This window comes from Orcinus orca, chromosome 16 (assembly GCF_937001465.1).
Source record: "Orcinus orca chromosome 16, mOrcOrc1.1, whole genome shotgun sequence".
NCBI classification, from domain to species: Eukaryota; Metazoa; Chordata; class Mammalia; order Artiodactyla; family Delphinidae; genus Orcinus; species Orcinus orca.
This window is the reverse complement of record NC_064574.1, coordinates 64,402,885-64,425,562: the sequence shown is the minus strand read 5'-3', so window position 1 is coordinate 64,425,562 and position 22,678 is coordinate 64,402,885. Positions and strand designations below refer to the sequence as shown.

The following is a 22,678-nucleotide window of genomic DNA, read 5'->3' as shown; positions in this document are numbered from 1 at the left end:
CACCAAAAAAAATGAAGTACTGATACATGCTACAGTACAACACAGATGAACCTTGAAAACACCATGCTAAGTGAAAGAAGCCAGGTACACAAGACCACATACTATATGATGTCACTTGAATGAAATATCCAGAATAGACAAATTCATGGAGAGAAAAAGCCAATTAGTGGTTGCTAGGCAATGGGTGAGGGGGAGAATTGGAAATGAGTGCTTAGTGGGTACCAGGTTTCTTCTGGGGATGAGGAAAAAGTTCTGGAACTAGATAGTGGTTATGGCTGTACAACATTGTGAATGGTACTTAATGCCACACAACTGTACACTTTAAAATGGTTAAAATGGTAAGTGTTAAGTTATGTGTATTTTAAGTGTATGATCAGTTCTGATGATTTAATTAGATTATAAATACGTACAGCCAAGTCTTTTATTTGGCCAACTTTGATCAAACAGAGGAAAATTCATTTTGGGGGGAAATTGACAATATCAGCTTCTAGATAATTAATAAACTTCCAATGTAAAATATAAAGTGATATCCTAGAAAAGACAGTTTTCACTCTGTATGGACAGTTCACTTCCTAATCAAACTAAATTATTATTAATGCTAAATGGGTGATTATTTCCAAGGCTTTTATACGATAACAAAGCCAATAATAGTGTCGAGTAAAAAGGTGATTTTGTATTTGATAAATATTGCAGTTTTTACACTTAAAAGATATCTAATGTAGAACAATAACTCCACTTGAATTGCCGCAAAGTGATTTTAATGACATAGTAATGTAACCTCTTTAGGAGAAGAGCAATGAACTTTTTTTTTTATAGTTAAGGACCCCTGGCTCTTTTTCTGTTATTCATTGAAAAACACTATCAATCTCAAAGAGGGTGATTTTCAGTCTCCCTCTTCTGTTGGGTACAATGTATTGTGCGCTTTCTCAGCTCTAGGCTGGAGGCTGAACATAGTCACCTTGTAGACATCATCACAGTCCCCTGCAGGGTAAGATTTCTTCTCTGCATTTTACAGAGAGCTGATGGAATTTGCCCAAATTCTCTCTGATAGCTAATAATAGATACAGGGTTCAAACTTAGCTTTCTTTGATTCTAAATCTTATTCTTTTAATCAACAAACTTGTAACAAGTGACAGGTAGTAAATATCTGAGGCTTTGTGACCACACAGTCTGCTGTTGTGGCACAAACGTAGCCACATACAGCACATAAGCAAATAAGCATGGCCATGATCCATGTACCAATATGGCACTGAAATTTGAATTTTATGTAATTTTCATGTGTCATGAAATATTCTTCTTTCACTTTTCCCCCACCAGTTTCAAAATGTAAAAACCATTCTTAGCTTACAGGCCATACAAATACAGGCAGCGAGCCAGATTGGGCCCAAGAGCTATAGTTCACTGACACCTGCTCTTAATCCCTGCAAGGTCCCCAAATCCAATGTCTGCAGTGGACAGGGAGATAATAAAGTGAGTGAAAAAGGCAGGGCAAGACATTAGGGGTTAGAGGGGACTGTGGCCCAGTATTGCTATTGCTTCCGGGTTTTCAAAGGAAAGAAGCTGGAAATTTAGGTTTGTATTTGCAATCTCCCTGTTTCAGTATTAGCAGTAAATTCAAATTTCTGAAAGAAAATAGTGTCGTCAATCAGATATGGCCCACAGGACTTGGTGGTCCAGTGGGTAAGACCTCTGGTGGTCCAGTGGGTAAGACTCCACGCTCCCAATGCAGGCAGCCCGGTTCAGTCCCTGGTCAGGGCACTAGATCCCACATTCATGCCACAACTAAGGGTCCACATGTTGCAACTAAGAAGTCCACATGTCACAACTAAGAGTCCGCATGCTGCAACTGAAAAAAAAAAAAAGATCCTGCAGGCCACAACTAAAGGTCCTGTGTGCCACAACTAAGACCCAGTGCAGCCAAAATAAACAAACAAACAAATAAATAAAGATATGGCCCACAGGTCCCCTTTATTGCAACCTCTTCACTGTGATTGAATGGATTCTCCACACTGGCTACTCTTGGGAATCACTTTGGACTAAAAATAAAACCACCACCAAGATGTCTGGGCCTCACCCCCAGAAATTGGATTTAAATGGTCTGCAGTGGGGCAACTGGCTATTTTTAAAGCACCCCAGCAGATTCTGAAATGTAGCCACTAATGCCTCCTTCAGCCAATTACACGTTCTCCTCCCCAGAGCCCTGTACATCCATCCTGGAGGAAGGCAGATTTACAGCTGCTCTTGGTGAAAAGTCACCCCATTTAACCTACTCCTGTGGTTGCCCCAAAGCTGCTGCATATAAACACCACTGCCGTAAAGGACTGGAGTTCTTTTCTTGCACATTAATCCTTCTACTTGTTAGATACAAACACCAGCTCTTCTTGTCAGGACTGAGGGGTCAAGTGATAGTGACCCCCGGCCAGTGAAGCAGGAGGGCACAGGGCACCAGGCGTGGGGCTGACTTGGGAAATAGTCTGATGGCAATATTTTCTGCACAGTGCCCTGCTCCGTTTAGAAGCCCAGGGGCCTTGAACCCTGGCTACAGTCACAGGAGTCCCACTCGCAGATGTAGGCCACTGCCTGTCTCAGAGGCCTTTGATAGCTTCCTTTGTTCTTCACCTTGGCCCAGGTGGTCTGGTCCACCGTATCAGTCAGGATTCAACACAGAAACACAATGGGTCATGGGATAGGAGATTCATCCTAGGGATTAGACCTTACAGAGCTATAGGAGGAGCAGGGAGGGGACAGTCCAGGAGGGAAAATGCAGGATCAAAGGAGGCACTAGCCAGTCCCTCTGGGAAGCCAAGCACATTCAGTCACCAAAGTAGGACAGCCAAGGGAAGGCCCTCTGGCAAGTTGTACCTCTGTCAGTGCCACCACCAAACACCTGCTGGGACAGAGCAGGAGGCAGAGGAGAGGAGAGCAAGCTCAGATGGAACCTCTGGGCATCTCTGCATCTTATCAGCCACTGCATCTGACCATAGTGACTTTCAGTGATGGTGATTGCTGCACTTGCACTTGCCTCTTTCTGCCAAGTCTTAAAGGGAAGAGGAGTCTAGGAAACATTTCCAGCTGAGTCGAGTTGACACAATACAGACCACACATCCCTGCCCACCTCTCTTGCCTCTTCTTGCCATCATCATCTGTGATGGTTCATTTTAAGTGTTGACTGGGCCACAAGATGCCCAGATACCTAGTTTGACATTATTTTGGCAGTATCTGTGAGGGTGTTTCTGGGAGAGATTAGCATTTGAATGGGTAGACTGAGCAAAGCAGATTGCCCTCTCCAGTGTGGGTGGGCCTCATCTAATCAGTTGAGGGCTTGAATAGAACAAAAGATGGAAGAAGGGAGAATTCCTTTTGTTTTTAAACAATCCTTTATTTTTTAATATTTATTTATTAGGTTGCACCAGGTCTTAGTTGCAGCATGTGTGATCTTCGATCTTCATTGCAGCATGCAGGATCTTTAGTTGTGGCATGTGGGATCTTTTAGTTACAGCATGAAGACTCTTAGTTGTGGCATGTGAGATCTAGTTCCTTGACCAGGGATCGAACCTGGGCCACCTGCATTGGGAGCATGGAGTCTTACCCACTGGACCACCAAGGAAGTCCCAGAAGAAGGGAAAATTCTTGATCCCTACCTGGCTGCTTAATCTGAGGCATCAATCTTCTCCTGCCCTTCACCTGGGACTTACACCATTGACTCTACTGGTTCTCAGGCCTTCAGAATGGACTGGAACCACACCACCAGCCTTCATGGGCTTCCAGCAGATTGTGGGACTTTTCAGCCTCCATAATTTCTTCATATATATATATATATATATATATATATATATATATATATAATTTGTTCTCTTTCTCTGGAGGACCCTAATACATCCTCTTTTCTATATCACTCTTCTTTCAGTTCCCAGAAGTCTCCAAGTTCTTTCCCACCTCAAGGACCTTTTACTTCTAGCTGAAATATTATTCCCCTCACCACCTCCTTGCCTAGCTTCTTTTTCCTCATCCTTTAGAGTCAAGCTAAAGTTATTTTCCCTGGACTTCCAATATAAATTATCTTCCCGTTATTTTTCTCTTATATACAACTTGAGGATGTATATATACAACAAAGAGACAAGTCTCAACACACAGCTTGGGGTGTATCTTTACTTGTAACATCTCTTTCTTGTGCCAGCTCTGAAGCTCTTTGAGGACAGGGATCGTGTCTATTTTGTTCTTCAGTGTAAACCCAGTGCCTGGTGTGTTGTAGCTCCCAAAACATATCTATTAAATGAAAGAACATAGTCATTTTCAAGGCCAATGTTTGATACAGTATTTTAGAGAAAAAAAACAGGTCCCTTGCCTAATACATGTCTTCATTTTGCTATACAATTTATGGTCGACACAGTATAATTTATTATAATTTATTATACAGAGCAACAAAAAATACAATACTTAAAGTTTCTGCCAGGAGGCAAAAATTAGCCATACCACCCACTAACTCTGGGAGACCCCATAGACTTGGAAAAACCATTGGAAGCAACTGCTAAAACTTTGTTTGTGATGTGATTAAATAACTAGCTCTCAGAAGGAATTTTAATGCTCATTGTACAAAGTCCAGAGAGTTTCTGTGGCATAATGGCCCACATACATTCAGAGCTCTACGTGCTTCTTTAATGTCTACATCATTTTCTCTGTGAGGAAGAATGATTTATCTTTAGTTTGCTTAAAAATTTTTTTCCAAGAATTCCAGACAATCATAATCTCAGTGATAGCAGAGCTTTCTACTATAGTACATGAGCTAACGAACTCAAAGAGGTTTGTGGAATCCCTGAGACATAGTGCATGCTTAATAAATGATACTTTCCTTCCCACATCCCTAGGGATATTTTCTTCTAAGGATTAAACAAACTTGCAATAAGTAGTAAATAAATCCTAGAGATCTAATGCATAGTATAGTGAATGTAGACAACAACACTGTATTATGATCACCAAACTGGCTAAGAGACTAGATCTTAATTGTTCCAACCACTAAAAGGAAATGATAACTGTGTGATGTGCTAATTACTGCCACAATAGCAATCATATCACAATACCTAAATGTATCAAATCAACATGTTGTACACCTTAAATGTACATAATGTTATATATCAAATATATCTTAATTTTTTTAAAAGTGCTATTTAACTCAGACTACTGATGATGAAAATGTCCCTGAAAGAAAATAGATAAGTAAGTAAAGGAATTTTCTTTGGGGAAGATAAAAGTGAATATTTAAGAAGAGCTGCTGGGCCTTACCTCTGCTCTATCTTGAAGCTTAGCTATAAATCTATAGCATGCTTCTTTCTTTCTTCCTTTTTTAATTTAAAAAGCTGGAGAAAACATTAAATTTGGAAAATAACTCTTTGGAGTAAGGAGCTCAGTGTTTTCGGGGACAGTCCTGGACGTTGAACATTCTCCCATCTGGTGCCCATAGGAGAATTCTCTCTTCTTCTGCCACATCTCAGCATCTCTGTGGTTATAACTGAGCTCTTCCACTCTTTACATAAGAACCAGGCTAGCTAAACCATCTCTGTGGAATGGGATCATGGGCTTTTCCTGAGGCAAAGGTGGATGTTCTACCACTGTCTGGACTTGGTGGGCAATCTGCAGCTTGCAGAGGTGCAGCATTCATCCTCCGCATCAGCATCACCTCTCTGAGGATGACGCCACCACCCTCTATTCTAGAGGGTTACAACTGGCCTGAACTATGGCAAAGGGGGTCATCCACATAGATTGGACAGATTGGAGAGCTGGCAAGTCTTGTGCCATGAAGCAGGGGCCATAGGCTTGATGTAATGGGTGGACAGTCCTCTCCAGGTGGCAAGAGAAGGACAGTCAATGCAACTTCCAAGCACTGGTAATTTATGCTTCCTTAAGTGCTTACTTTAGTGAAGATTAATGTCTCCCCTTAGTGACACAGCTCTGTGTTCCTTCTCAGCCCACAGACAGTGGCTCTCAAAGTGTAATCCCCAGACCAACAGCATTGACAGCACTTTGTTAGAAAAGCAGATTCTCGGTCAGTCCCCACCCAGACCAACTGAGACCCTTCAGGGTGGGGTCCAGCAAGCTGAATGTCTTAACAAACCCTCCAGGTGACCCTGATGTGCACTAAAGTTTGAGAACTACGGCTCTAGTCTAGGGCAGTGCTTCCCCAGCTGTGCTTCGTACTACACTCTCTTGGGAAGCTTTGAAAATCCTAATGCCCAGGCTTCACCCACACTAATTCAGTCAGAATCTGGCAATGAGACTTGGGCATCAGGAGTTCTTAAGGATCCCCCAGGGTAATTCAAAATGGGCAAGCGAAAAAAAAAAAAAAAAAAAATGGGCAATCGAGTTTGAAAACCACTGCTCTATCTAGGGCCTCACTGCTCAATAGTGTGGTCTCCGGACCTGCAGCGTCCATTGGCATCGCCTGGGGGCTTGTTAGAACTGTCAGATCTCAGGGCCCCAGCCCAGACCTGCTGAATCAGTCTGCACTTTAACAAGATCCCAAGTGACTCATAAGCACATTAAAATGTGACAAGCACGGGCCTGGGGTACAAAAAACGCAATCTGAAGTGCGTGTCTCAAACTTTCTGACTTATAGATCAATGATTTACTGAACCGGGTCCAGAGGTTGCTGATTTTGTTTTTCTGGTTCTCTGGTGACACTCCCCCTCCCCCCTTCAATGGGGGAGGGGGAGAGCACCTGGGGGAAAGGAAATAAATTCAAAAAGCACCTCAAGGGGGCCCTACAGAGCGAGTAAGGGAGGAAGAAACACTTTAGTTACCATTTGGGTGTATTCTGGCCATATTCTGTTCACCATATTATTAATCACCACTTTGTCCAATAGCAACTCCCAGGAGGCCTCCCCATAAACAAGCTGTTTCTTTCTCTCTCTCTCTCTCCACCTCACCCTCCAATTTCTTATTTCATTATTTCTCAACATCTTACCAGACCACTACTGAATGATTTAGAAAGTGAAACCAAGGCTGATTCAGAATTGGAATAAATATTAACCATGACTTACTATTAAAGAAGTGGAAGGAGGTCCAGATTAAAATAGGCCGACGCTGTGACCAAAGGCAATAGAAATTTTATTGCCTTGCAATTTTTTTAACCTATAAGATCTTTTTTATTAACCCAATCCACATAGTCAGCTTTTTTCCTCATCTCTGTATATGTGTGTTTGTGTGTTGTCATGACGAATATGAATTTTCAGGATGCCTGTGTATCCTGGGCAGCAGGGTATAGAAGGAGCCTTCGGCTGGGAGTAAGTGTCCTTCACAGCAAGTCACTTTACTGTGCTGGACCTCAGTTTTCTTGCTTCTACAGTAAGGGAGTTTACAGTTGTGGTTGCAGATTCAGATACCTCCAGGGGCCTAGGTAGAAATCTAAATGGGGCAAGGGCAGCCCCTCTCTCTCCTTATTAACCTGTGAAAATGTGGGTCCAATGCTGCCAGATTTCAAAGGAAGCAAGAAAAGAAAATCTGGACTTTTTTGTTTGCAATTTCTCAGTTTTTGAATATTGGTAACTAATAGAAATTTTCCCCCAGAATTTGGAAACCACACCAAACACTTCTGAGGCCATAGTCCACCGGGGCTAGCTAAGTAATGTCCTCCAGCCTCAGTGATATCTCAGCACTCTTTAAGAATTCCAATTCTACCCCTTTAATGAATTTGTTGTTTTTTGTGTAGTCATATTTTTGTCTCTAGTTTATTCTTTCAATAAATATTTGATTACCCATTATAAGCCAGAAACCATAGTTGACCGGAAAAAAAAAAAAGAATGAGATGGGGCTTTCTACTTTTAGGTGAGCAAATGGGAAAGCTAAGTGAGATACTCCAATAAATAATAAGGCTCAGTGAATAATTAGGTTTTTTGAAAAGTCTAAGGAAAGGCAGATCTGGTTCATTAGTCAGACACACAATCTTTTTGAGGCTTGGTATTTTCATCTGTAAAATGGGGGAGAATAATACCTCCCCATCAAGCCTGCGTGAAGATTAGAATTCTGTCTGTAATGTACTTGGCATATAGATGATGCTCAATAAACAATGCTATCTAGCACTACTACTTTTATTGTTACATTATAAACTCCTAGGTGTTAGGCATTGGGTCTGATGGAAATCATGTGACGGCAGTTCTTAACTTGGAAGCAGCTGGTTGTGTTCCCAAATGTATACCTTCAAGTTTGTTTTCCTGTAGAGATGGCATCAGTTGGTTACTCCCCCAAGCAAACCCAAAAAAGCCTATTTAAACTATAGGATGGGGACTTCCCTGGTGGTCCAGAGGTTAAGATTCTGCGCTCCCAACGCCGGGAGCCCAGGTTCAATCCCTGGTCAGGCAACCAGATCCCTCATGCCACAAGATCCCGCGCACCTCAACGAAGATCCCGCAAGCAGCAATGAAGATCCCGCGTGCTGCAATTAAGACCCAGCACAGTCAAATAAATAAATATCTAAAAATTAAAAAGAACAATAAACTATAGGGTGGCCTAAATATTGCACAACTGCAATTTTTTAAAAAATCAGAAAACCCCATTGATGTGATGCAAATACAACAGAAGAAGCCCTTTGGGGTTCTTTTTAACAAAGTTAAAGGCTTTTGGCTTATTGTGAGTGGTGCTTCTAGTTACACATGCTAAGCCAGGTTTAACTAGAAGACCAAGAGCAGAGAGTTGCATACTTGGTGATTCCGAAGTGGGCTTGTAGGGAGGGCCTTTAAGATGGATGATTCTAGGTTTTTTAATTTGTTTGATTGCGCTTAAAAACATATAACTTTCCTTTTGTTTGAGCCAATTATCTCTAACATTGTATTCACACTTATCCTTAAGGCACCATCTTTAGGCTGATGACTCTCAAATTTGCATCTCCGGCTCTTAGCTTGGCATCTCTAGTTGGAGATCTCATATGTATCTTAGATTTGACTTGGTCAAAACAGATCGCTTGACCCAAATTTGCCTCCTCCCAAGCCTTTCCTATATCAATAAATGACAATGCCATATGTCAAATGCTGGAAAACATTCTAATTTTTTCTTATTCCTATCACACCCCATATCAAATCCCTCAGGTAGCCCTGTGCACTTTGACTCCGATATTCCATGGCATTATATGAAAAATGGGATCACTCCTCGCCTTGTGCACTGTATAGGTAAATTCAAGCCACCATTTTCTCTACTCCAACAGCCTGCTAACCCATCTCTCTGCCTCTCCCACTTCTGACCTAACACAGCAGCTAGGGTGATCTTCTGAAACCATAAATAACATATCTTTTTGGCTCAAAACCCTCCAAAGGCTTTTCATTGCAAGTGGAATAAAAATCCAGACTGTTAGCCTTGCCCCAGAAGTCTTACGTGATCTAGCCTCCACCTGTTTTCCCCCTTACTGGCAACTGAGGTCGCTTGCACATCTGCATCTCCTGCCAGTAAGTTCTTTCATGACAGCCTTCCTTCTCATCGTCTCTTCCTTAGAAAGGCCTTCCCTGACCATCTCTTTCACAGACTTCTAGCCGTCCCCCAGTATCCACTCTTCCCCTTTTTCAAAGAAATGGAACCTCCTATTTTTAGCTGAGTCCGTAATTGGCCAGTCTCCCTTAAACTGGTTATGGCTACATGACTAAGTTCTATCCAATGCAATATAAACAGAAATATCATGTGGCAGTATCCAAGAACCAGCCTTAAAAAATCATTGGTACATGCCTTTAGCTTCTTCTCCCCATTTATTCATTCTGCTGGCTGGAACGTGAACTGATGGCTGGAGCTGGAGCAGCCACCTCAGACCATGAGGTAACTTTGGAAATGGAGGCCAAGCATGGCAGAGCAACAGAATGGAAGGAGACGGATCCCTGAGGACTTCATGGAGCAGAACTGCCATAACAGCCCTGGATTACTTGCTTTTGGACTTCTACTTGAGAGAGAAACAAACTTTTGTTGAAGTCACAGTTATTTTGGATCCTGTTACCAACTTAATTCCAACTGATAAACTACTCTGTCTAAGGCAGCCCTCTTTCATATTTATCTGCAATTTTTCTTCAAAGCCCTTAGTGCCTAAAATTACCCTCTATATTTATTTATACTTTTATTTATATTTTTAATATCTTGCCCCCTCTGGAATATAAACTCCTTGAAGCCAGGGATTACCTGATGTTCAGTGCTGTATCCCTATCTCTTGCAAGAGTGCCTAGGACATAATAGGTGCTTAACAAATATTTGTGGAATGAATTGGTGCGTGAACACCTACTGTGTGCCAGGGAGAGAGATACAAAGATGATTAACATATGTTTCCTGAGTCCCTTGTCTGAGAAGCAAACTGTCTGTTGGAAGTGGTGGTCATCCTCCTTGGGTTCATCTAACCATGGTTCTCAGCCAGGGGCAGTTTTGCTCCCCAAGGGGCATTTGTTGATGTCTGGACCTATATTTGATTGTTACAAGTTAGGGGATGCCACTGGCATCCGGTGAGTGGAGGCCAGGGAAGCTGCTGAAAGTCCTGCAAAGGACAGCCCCCCTCAGCAGGTAATTATCTGGCCCCAAATGCCAACAGTGCTAAGGTTGAGAAACCCTGAGCTAGTCAAGGTCAGTGTTGATTAGATTTGCCAGGGGGAAAATTGTTTGGGCTGCACAAGAGTAGAAGCCATGAAATGTGTGGGATGGCTGAATTGCCGAGGTCGGCTGAGTTGTCAAATTCTGCAAAGCTCTCCACTGACAGGCCAGCTCCAACCATTAACCATTGCTTGTCACTGGGCCCACGTTTGGAGGACACTGTGCATTCAGAACAGTAAAGTTATGTCCAGAACTCTAGAAACCAAGCCAGAGAAGCTCTTTGAATGGTATCGTCATGAGTAGAAAGAACTCTAACATGAATACTCACTTTGCCCACTTTCCCCAGGGAGGCTGACAGAGCTGAGTCTCTCTCCCACTTTCTGCTGTAATAAGTCTCTTCTTTATTTCTGTTGGATGAAAGGAGTGTGTCCACATTCACAGGCCTCCCACAAAATGTAATTTTCTCTTGCAGGTAAACCAAGTAAACAAATGAAAGATGAGGGTAGTCTAAGGGACAGGAGATTATGGAGGTGATAGTTCTGGGCCACTTCATATTTTAACTACCCCCCCTTTTTTTTTTAGCTTTCTAATTTGTTAGACACTGATACGCTTCGTGACTTTGGCTAGGGCACTTAATCTCCCTGAGCCTCAGTTTCCTCATCAGCAAACTCAAGGGGGTGGATCAGGCCATGGCTTATTTGTCTTCCACTCTAAATAACCATGATGATTCATCTATCACCGGTTAACCATCAATTAAATGATGGCAACAAATGCCCGGGTTCGAAGAAATAAATTTGAAAATAAAGGAAAGACTACGGTGATTCTTAGCATCAATGTTCCTCCCTCCCACCCTCTCCTGAGCCATTTCAAAAACAAAGCATCAGCGCTAATCTTTGGAACAGTATTTCCTAAAATATGTTTCTTAGAACGTAGCTCCTCAAGATGTGAAAATGGGACTCTACATCAGAAAAATTGGGGAGCATACTAGATCCTCTTTTTGGAGAGTAACAATAAATCATTTTAACGTTTTATAAACCCAATGCTTCTCACTTATTTGACTAGAGATTTCATTCTTCATTGAATATTTATTAGCATCCTAGAGAACTACAGAACTAGTGTTCTGTGAAACTCACTTTTGGAGACCCTGACGTGGTATATAATGCCAATACCTTTTGTTCAGTACCTACTTGGAGAGGGAATGATGGACCTGCTAAAAAGATTCCCAAAAAAGACAGACAACATGTTTTACAACTTCCCCGGTCTTCAGTAGACATATGGGCATTACCCATATACCTGGTGTCAGGCAACAATAGCATGCTAAAGACACACTATTAATAAAATCCACTTATTGGTCTCATTTTTTTGTTATATAGCCTATGATGCAAAGAGAGAAAACTTTAAACATATGCTTCTTTGCTGAATTTACTCTGTCAATCTTATTCACTAAGACTCTATTACAGGGTTGACAAATAGGTTTTTTCTCTCATGACAATTTTGATCAATGGGTAGTGGCTGCCTAGAGCTCTGTATTAAAAACAATAATAAGACCTTGAATGGGCTTGGAGGGCAAATATGCTGTGATTGATTTTTTTTTTAATGTGTTTATTTTGGCTGCATTGGGTCTTCATTGCTGCACAAGGGCTTTCTCTAGCTGCGGCACACGGGCTTCTCATTGCGGTGGCTTCTCTTGTGGCAGAGCACGGGCTCTAGGTGCAAGGGCTTCTGTAGTTGCAGCACACAGGCCCTAGAGCACATGAGCTTCAGCAGTTGTGGTACGAGGGCTCAGTAGTTGTAGTGCACGGGCTTAGTTGCTCCACAGCATGTGGACTCTTCCTGGACCAGGGATTGAACCTCTGTCCCCTGCATTGGCTGGTGGATTCTTAACCACTGCGCCACCAGGGAAGTCCATGTGATTGATTCTTAATGTCTCTTGTGGGTATAGTGCTGTGATTGATTGTTGATGTCTGTTGTGTGTATAGACTAGTAGAAGACATAGGGTGCTTGTTGTGTGTTTCCTCACCAAAAATCTTACAAACCACCCACATCGGCTTGATAGGGGAGTTAAGACTTAATACACTTAGGTGTCAAAAGGAGTGGTTAAGATAATTCTATAGGGTCAGGTCTTAAAGATAAATTGAATGCAAGATCTCATTTGGGCCTTGAAGGTTAGAAAGGTTGGGTCTTGTGAGGAGATCCTGGGAGGTAATTCTCAGCAGAGATTGCAGATGAGCGGCCAAGGCCCCAGGAATAGCTTGTATCTCTAGAGCTGCCCAGATACAGTGTCAGCATCCCTTAGGCAGTGCTTAATAAAGGTTCATTCTTATCCTTTATCTAGCTCAGCTCTGTCCAATAGAAATATAATTTGAGCCACATATATAATTTGAAACTTTTAAAAAGTAAAGAGAAAATAACCACATTTAAAAAGTAGAGAGAATTCCCTGGTGGTCCAGTGGATAGGAATCCATGCTTTCACTGCCCAGGGCCTGGGTTTGGTCTTTGGTCGGAGAACTAAGATCCCACAAGCTACACAGTGCGGCCAAAAAAAAAAACAAAACAAAGAAAAAGTAAAGAGAAACAGGTGAAATTAATTTTAACAATATAGTTTATTCAACCCAATATATCCAAAATATTATCACTTCATACAATCAATGCAAAAATTATTAATGAGATAGTTTACACTCTATTTTTGGTAATAAGTCTTTGAAAGCTGGTGTATATTTTACTTACATCATATCTCAATGGGAACCAGCCACATTTCAAGCGCTCAATAGCCCCAAGTGGCTAGTGGCTACCATGTTGGACAATGTTAGTATAAACTACCACTCTTATTCATATGTTCTGTCTTCCAGAAAGTGTGAATACAGTTAATTTGGTTCCAGCCGTTTTCCCAAACTCTATTCTGATTCTGGTGTTAGCAATATATATATATTTTTTTGCGGTACGTGGGCCTCTCACTGCTGTGGCCTCTTCCGTTATGGAGCACAGGCTCAGCGGCCATGGCGCATGGACCTAGCTGCTCCGCAGCATGTGGGATCTTCCTGGACCGGGCCACGAACCCGTGTCCCCTGCATCGCCAGGCGGACTCTCAACCACTGCGCCACCAGGGAAGCCCAGCAATATTTTTTAATCTAAAAAGTATTTCTATAAATAGCACATAAGAAAAATCCATTATTCATTACTTTAAAAATAATTTAAATTATTATTTTTTAAGTTAGAGATTGTTATTTTTGCTTCGTGTTAACATTAGGAAGGCAGAGTTATTAGGTAGAGAACAGTAATAGTTCCTACGACTTGTTCTTTCTCTGCTTTTTTTTTTTACCATTTTAAAATTGATGTAAAATATACATAACATAAAATTTACCATTTATGTGTATAGTTCAGTGGCATTAAGTACATTCACACTGTTGTTCTACCATCACCACCATCCATCTCCAGAAACTCATCATCCTCCCAAACTGAAACTCTACACCTATTTTTTTTTTTCCTACACCTATTAAACAGTAACTCCCCATTCTCCCCTCCTCCTAGGCCCTGGCAACCACCATTCTACTTTCTGTCCCCATGAATTTGATTACTCTAAGTTCCTCCTATAAGTAGAATCATACAGTATTTGTTTTTTGTGTATAGTTTCTTTCACATAGTATAACGTCTGTAAAGTTCATCTATATTGTAGCATACGTCAGAATTTCCTTTCTTTTTAAGGGTGAATAATATGCCATCGTATGGATTTACCACATTTTATTTATCCATTCATCCATCAACGGACACTTGGATTGCTTCTATCTTTGGCTATGTGAATAATGCTACCATGAACATGGGTGCGCAAATACCTGTTTGAGTTCCTGCTTTCAATTCTTTTGGGCATATACCCAGAAGTGGAATGGCTGAATCATATGGTAATTCTATTTTTTAATTTTTTGAGGACCCTCCATACTGTTTTTCACAGTGTCTGTACTATTTTACATGCCCATCAGCAACTTACAAGGGTTCTATTTTCTCCAATTCCTGGCCAACACTTGTTAGTTTCTGTTTGTTTGTTTATAACGGCTGTCCTAATTGGTGTAAAGTGGTATCCTATTGTGATTTTGTTTTGAACTTTCTTAATGATTAGTGATGTTGAGCATCTTTTCATGTGCTTATTGGCCATTTGTGTATCTTCTTTGGAGAAGTGTCTCTTCAAGTCCTTTGCCCGTTTTTTTTTTTAATTGAGTTGTATATTTTGCTGTTGCCGGCGTTGAGTTGTAGGAGGTCTTTATATGTTAACTCCTTTTCAGATATATGATTTGCAGATATTTTCTCCCTTTTCACTCTGTTGATAGTGTCCTTAGAAGCACATCATTTTGGTACTTTATGGACTGACCAGAAAAAATATTCCTCCATTACATGCCCCTCAAGTGGTTTTCAGGTTTTCTTCGCACATCAGATAGCCCAGGGTTTAAAACCAGGTTCTGCTACTTACCAGCTGGGTGGCCTGGGGCAAGTTATTCAGGAAACTTTCTGAGTACAGTTTCCTCTTATGCAAAAATCAGGATTTGATAATATTTACCTCCCAGCGTTTGAGGAAGGGTGGCAGTTAGAAATAAATATAATTAAAATTCCCAGTAAGTAGTCACTATTATTTTAACAAAATGGTGAAAAAGGTGGTTTCTGAGTTTAAACTGGGGAGCTCAAGGCCAGGCTTTGTCTTTTTTTTCTTTTTCTTTCAGGCTTTGTCTTTTATTAGCTCTCTTCCATCCCTGGTATTTGCTAGGAATAAACACTTCCCAAACACTAGCCAGTGATTTGGAGATTAGGCTATTATTTTCCTACAATCCTATTATTTTCATATTTCTGTTTCCCTTACCCCAAGTGATGTCATACTCGGCCATCTGCTTCCCCTGCATCCAAAAGCCACCTCAAGTCATGCTTTTACTGAGAAGCTTCTTCCGGGGCCCAGCAGGAGGGTCCCCTGAGAGGTGGTATGCCTGGGGGATGTTCCAAACACCCAGGCCAAGCAGAGTGACCTTCAAATCATTGTAGCACAGAAGACCTTCCAGAATAAGCCTGTGTTTGCCTCCTTGGCATGGGATGAAGGGATCGTTTCAGTTTCAGTAACGCATATAGCAGTGCACTAAAGAGGTCAAAGAGTTCTATTTCAGCGAGAAGCTCTGCAGGGAAATATTTATCCCTCCCTTATTTGGTAGGCTCTTTAACTATAGTGAATTAAATTTGCAACACCTGTTTGCTTTTTTAAAAATGGCTACTCATAGAAATTGATGCATTAAGTCGATTGTTGGGTAAAGTAAATTATCCGGGCAACATGGGGACAGGCATGTGAATTTAAGCTTCAGCTCTACTGTATGCTACCTATGTCACCTTGGGCGAGTTGTGTCCACTATAAGCCTCTGCATCATCTGTAAAAGGGGAATAAGAAGAGCAATCAATCTTATGTGATCATCTTGAGGGTTCCATGAACGATGAGCTAGTTATTGTAGAGCCTTTGTACCATGACTGGGGAGGAGCAAAAGCCCAGTAAATGTCAGCTATTGTTATTATCAACTGTATCATCATCATCATATCAGACTTGGGTGACTTCCAGGCAGTGACAACAAGTACTAAAGGCACCACTCTTCTTTGCCCTGGGTTAACTTCCATCTCTACACCTCCTCTTCCCACCCCCAACACATTAATATCCTTTCTCTTCAACCCAGTCCTGGTGGGCCCTGACTTCAGGCAAAACGTTTCAGAAGGCTGAAGGTGGATAAGAGACCAGGAAACGACACTAGAAGTCACAGATTAAAAAATGAGGAAAAACCAAATTCTACACTGGTAGGAGCTTCTACTAAAGGCCTGCGAGAAAGGAAGATAAACTATCTTTGGCCGGACAATACTTAACATTTAGCATTTGAAAAAAAAGTTTTGCTCCCCTACAATCCAGTTCTTCAGAAAGACATATACTAGGTACAAGAAGGAGATATACACAGGACATCTTTTTATTTATTTTAAAGTTTTATTTATTTTTATTTATTTTTGGCTGCATTGGGTCTTGTTGCTGCGCACGGGCTTTCTCTAGTTGCGGCGAGCGAGGGCTACTCTTTGTTGCGGTGCGCGGGCTTCTCATTGCGGTGGCTTCTCTTGTGGCGGAGTACGGGCTCTAGGCACGTGAGCTTCAGTAGTTGCGGCTCGCAGGTTCTAGAGCACAGGCTCAGTAGTTGTGGTGCATGGGCTTAGCTGCTCCGTGGCATGTGGGATCTTCCCTGACCAGGGCTCAAACCCGTGTCCCCTGCATTGGCAGGCGGATTCTTAACCACTGCGCTACCAGGGAAGTCCAACACAGGACATCTTTTTAAAATGTTAAAAGATGACTGTACAAACAATAGATGGCAATGACTTGCTGGGGAAATTTTATTTACATGATCAGCATTTTATTTACATATGTGCCTGATATTGCTTAAATCTTAAAAAGCAAAGGAGCTGGCTCCTTTAGAATCATCATATAACTTCCTGGGCACCTCAGAGCCAAGCATGGGGGAATCTCACCCTCATGTTTCCTGCACTTTATGTCACAAACAGCTTTGGATGGGCATCATTGTCCTCCTATTTTATTGTCTGGAGTGTGCACGAGTCACTGGGCAGCACATCTTGTGCCCTGATTCACAGAAGCTTGGCCTTGCCTCAAGCTGAGGCAGCCTGAGGGGAGATTTCAAATGTGTCAAGAGGTTTCCCAGCCAAATTCCTTCAGCACCAACTTGAAAACTGGCTATAAAAATAGCCCTTACTGAGGGAGCCTGACCTGTGACAAAGCTTTCCTAGCTGGGAGCAGGAATATGAGGGCTGCTGTTTTTCTTTTCAAAAAATCTGCTTTAATGTTTCTATGATGTGGGTTTACTTTTTAAAAATCCCTCTTGTACTCCAGTCTCCTGTTTGAGAATGACGTCCCTTGATTTTTGGAGAAGAATTGGGGTTAATCCTGCACCAGATCTGGGGATTATAGATCCCCAGATTTGTTTACTCAGGTTATACATTTGAGTGTCTGTCTAGGAAATTTGGAAGATCTATCTAGGAAAATCCTGGTGCCTGTGTTCAAATCCTGATGCCAGGGTCTTTCAGAAGTTAAAGGCTCAGGTCAACTTATAGTTTTGGAGTTTCTGAGTGTATTAAAAAATTAAGAAATAGCGAACAGGACACAGCATTTATGGTATATTTTAACAGTTTTCTTTTTACAACTGACCACTTTTAACACAAGAGGGAAGAAACTACAATGCAAAAGGATTACCTATTCAACAGGTGAATAATGTAATACAATTATAAAGGGTAAATGCACAGCCCCTCGAGGTGTGTGGGCTGGTAAGGGGACACAATTGTTAAAATCCAGGCTACTTCCTTGTCAGTGTGTTTTTGGGACTTTGTGTATAGCCTCATTAGGCAATAACGTCAAAGGTCTAAATCTGAAACCTTGATGAATGTGAAGTCAGGCGCAGGACCAAATGTCCCTTCTGTTCCTGCCTATGACAGTCCCCTGCCTGCTACCAGCTGGGTGATTTTGGACAGGCTGCTCAGTTACTCTTGGCATCAGAGATACCTACCGCATAGCGTGGTTTTGGAGAATTCCATGAAGTAAATTAGTAAAATAGGCATTAGCAAATGCTCAATAAATATTAGCTAGAGTTGGTCACCATTATTAGAGCCAACACTCTATGCCTTGGCCAAAGTTTATTTAATTGTTCTATGTCGGTCACTGCCACATAAGAGTATTGTTTCTCTGTTCGTTCATTCAACACGTATTTATCAAATGCTTTAGCTTTTTAAAAATTGTGTGTTTCTTTTTAATTAATTAATTTTTGTCTGCATTGGGTCTTCATTGCTGTGCGAGGACTTTCTCTAGCTGTGGCGAGGGTGGGCTACTCTTCCTTGCAGTGTGCAGGCTTCTCATTGCGGTGGCTTCCCTTGTTGCAGAGCACGGGCTCTAGGTGCGTGGGCTTCAGTAGTTGCAGCTCGCAGACTCAGTAGTTGTGGCACGTAGGCTCAGTAGTTGTGGTGCAAGGGCTTAGTTGCTCTGTGGCATGTGGGATCTTCCTGGACCAGGGCTCGAACCCGTGTGGCCTGCATTGGCAGGCGGATTCTTAACCACTGTGCCACCAGGGAAGTTCCTTAAAATTGTGTTTTCAGGGCTTCCCTGGTGGTGCAGTGGTTGAGAGTCCTTCTGCCGATGCAGGGGACACGGGTTCGTGTCCCGGTCCGGGAAGATCCCACATGCCGCGGAGCGGCTGGGCCCGTGAGCCAGGGCTGCTGAGCCTGCGCGTCGGGAGCCTGTGCTCCGCAACGGGAGAGGCCGCAACAGTGAGAGGCCCGCGTACCTCAAAAAAAAAAAAAATTGTGTTTTCAAATACTATTTCTATATTTTAATTAGAAAACGAGCAATAAGCAGGGGAAAAAATCACCCGTGATCCCACTTATCACAGGATATCAATATTAAGTAAATTTAATACATTTTTTCTAATCTTTTTTCTATAAAACCTTCCCCTCCCTTTTTTTTTTTTTTTTTTTGCAGTACGCAGGCCCCTCACCGCTGTGGCCTCTCCCGTTGCGGAGGACAGGCTCCGGACGCGCAGGCCCAGCGACCATGGCTCACGGGCCCAGCCGCTCCGTGGCATGTGGGATCCTCCCGGACCGGGGCACGAACCCACGTCCCCTGCATCGGCAGGCAGACTCCCAACCACTGCGCCACCAGGGAAGCCCTTCCCCTCCCTTTTTTAACTGAGCTGAGGTCATAGCACATATTCACATTTGGATCTCATGCTCTTTTTAATTTATTTTTTACTTTTTAATTTAATTTTTATTTTACATTAGAGTATAGTTGATTTACAATATTGTGGTAGTTTCAGGTGTACAGCAAAGTGGTTCAGTTACACATATACATGTATCCATTATTTTTCAGATTCTTTTCCCATATAGATTATTACAGAATATTGAATAGAGTTCCCTGTGCTATACAGTAGGTCCTTGTTGATTATCTATTTTATATATAATAGTGTGTATCTGTTAATCCCAAACTCCTAATTTATCCCTCCCCTCCACCTTTCCCCTTTGGTAACCACAAGTCTGTTTTCGAAACTGTGAGTCTGTTTCTGTTTTCTAAATAAGTTCATTTGTATCATTTTTTTTAGATTCCACATATAAATGATATCATATGACATTTGTCTTTCTCTGTCTGACTTACTTCACTTAGTATGATAATCTTTAGGTCCATCCATGTTGCTGCAAATGGCATTATTTAATTCTTTTTTATGGCTGAGTAGTATTCCATTGTATATATGTACCACATTTTTTTTTTTGGTTCTGCCACTATTTTATTTTATTTTACTTTATTTTACATATAAATGTATCTATTCTTTTTCAAATTGTTTTCCTATTTAGGTTTTACATAATATTGAGTAGAGTTCCCTGTGCTATACAGTAGGTCCTTGTTGGTTATCCATTTTAAATATAGCAGTGTGTACGTGTCAATCCCAAACTTCCTAACTATTCCTTTCCCCTACCCTTCCCCCCAGTAACCAGAAGTTCCTTCTCTAAGTCTGTGAGTCTGTTTCTGTTTTGTAAATAACTTCACTTGTATCATTTCTTTTTAGATTCTGCATATAAGTGATATTATACAATGTTTCTCTTTGTCTGACTTACCTCACTTAGTATGACAATCTCTAAGTCCATCCATGTTGCTGCAATCGGCATTATTTCATTCTTTTTAATGGCTTAGTAACATTCCATTGTATATATATACCACATCTTCTTTATCCATTCCTCTGTTTCGTACATTTTCATTTTAAAATTAATTAATTAATTTATATTTTATTTTTGGCTGCGTTGGGTCTTTGTTGCTGCGCGTGAGCTTTCTCTAGTTGCGGTGAGTGGGGGGCTACTCTTCGTTGTGGTGTGCAGGCTTCTCAATGAGGTGGCTTCTCTTGTTGTGCAGCACAGGCTCTAGGCACGTGGGCCCAGTAGTTGTGGCACACAGGCTTAGTTGCTCTGCAGCATGTGGGATTTTCCCAGGCCAGGGCTCGAATCTGTGTCCCCTGCATTGGCAGGTGGATTCTTAACCACTGTGCTACCAGGGAAGTCCCCTCCATTCCTCTGTTGATGGACATTTAGGTTGCTTCCATGTCTTGGCTATTATAAATATTGCTGCTATGAACACTGGGGTGCATGTTTTTTTTTTTTTTTTTCGGTACGCGGGGCTCTCACTGTTGTGGCCTCTCCCGTTGTGGAGCACAGGCTCCGGACACACAGGCTCAGCAGCCATGGCTCACGGGCCCAGCCACTCCACGGCACGTGGGATCTTCCCGCACCGAAGCACAAACCCGTGTCCTCTGCATCGGCAGGCAGACTCTCAACCACTGCGCCACCAGGGAAGCCCCATGTATATTTTTGAATTATGGTTTTCTCCAGATATATGCCCAGGAATGGGACATGGGACAGCTGGATCATATGGTAGTTCTATTTTTAGTTTTTTAAGGAACCTCCAAACTGTACTCCATAATGATTGTACAAATTTACATTCCCACCAACAGTGTAGGAAGGTTCCCTTTTCTCCACACCCTCTCCAGCATTTATTGTTTGTAGACTTTGTTTTTGGCCATGCTGCATGGCATGTGGGACCCCAATTCCCTGACCAGGGATCGAACCTGTGCCCATGCCCATTGCAGTGGAAGCACAGATTCTTAACCAGGGAAGTCCCTGTTTATAGACTTTTAAAATAAATATTTATTTATTTAATTTACTTGGTTGCACCAGGTCTTAGTTGCAGCAGGCGGGCTCGTTAGTTGCAGCTTGCTGGCTCCTTGGTTGCGGCATGTGAACTCTTGGTTGCAGCATGCATGTGGCATCTAGTTTCCTAACCAGGTATTGAATCTGGGCCCCCTGCACTAGGATCACGGAGTCTTAACCACTGAGCCACCAGGGAAGTCCCCCCGTTTGTAGACTTTTTGATGATGGCCGTTCTGACTGGTGTGAGGTGATACCTCATTGCAGTTTTTTTTTGTTTTGTTTTGGTTTTTTTTTGCGGTATGCGGGCCTCTCACTGCTGTGGCCTCTCCTGTTGTGGAGCACAGGCTCTGGACGCGCAGGCTCAGCGGCCATGGCTCACGGGCCCAGCTGCTCCGCGGCATGTGGGATTTTCCCGGACCGGGACACGAACCCGTGTCCCCTGCATCGGCAGGTGGACTCTCAACTACTGCGCCACCAGGGAAGCCCCTCATTGCAGTTTTGATTTGCATTTCTCTATTTCATGTTCTTTTTTAAACATGTAAGCATAATATCTTCCCGATTCCATTAAAATCTTCATAATTATAATTTTTAATAATCTGAAGAAAATTACAAGTACGAATGGACTGTCTCCTAACGTTTCCTACTGTTGGACACTGAAATAATGCCTCCTCTTTTTTTGTGTGTGCTATTTATAAGTAAAACTGAGACCAATACTTCTGTATCAATCTTGGTCCATATCTTAGTTAATTTCCATTTCATTCCTTCCACTAACAACTATTTTTTGAGTGCTTACTCTGAGTCAGGTGCTGTGCTGTGTGCTGGGGATGGAGGCGGTAAAGGTGAGACAGGTATGGACTTGAATCTCACAGAGCTCATATCCTAAGGGTGAGACAGATAATAAATATGCAAAGAGACACAATACTTGCAGATGGTGATGGGTGTTACCAAGGAAAGAAATAGGGTATGTGATAGAACACACCTGGAAAGGGCACTGGCTAGCTTTTTTGAGCAGGGAGGTCAGGGAAAACCTCTCAGAAGACTTGAGATGGTATACCCTGAGAAAACCATCATTCAAAAAGAGTCATGCACTACAATGTTCATTGAAGCTCTATTTACAATAGCCAGGACATGGAAGCAACCTAAGTGTCCATCGACAGATGAATGGATAAAGAAGATGTGACACATATATATAATGGAATATTACTCAGCCACAAAAAGAAACAAAATTGAGTTATTTGTAGTCAGGTGGATGGACCTAGAGACTGTCATACAGAGTGAAGTAAGTCAGAAAGAGAAAAACAAATATCGTACGCTAACACATATATATGGAATCTGAAAAAAAAAAACAAGTTTCTGAAGAACCTAGGGGCAGGACAGGAATAAAGATGCAGATGTA

General features: G+C 42.0%; 1 non-coding gene across 1 annotated transcript; it reads right to left on the bottom strand.

Annotated features, from left to right (window-relative positions):
• Nucleotides 1-3,534: 3,534 nt before the first annotated feature.
• On the bottom strand, nt 3,535-3,607 carry TRNAW-CCA (transfer RNA tryptophan (anticodon CCA)). The gene has a single exon. It is a non-coding gene; the product is annotated as a tRNA-Trp (tRNA).
• Between the last annotated feature and the right edge of the window lie 19,071 nt (nt 3,608-22,678).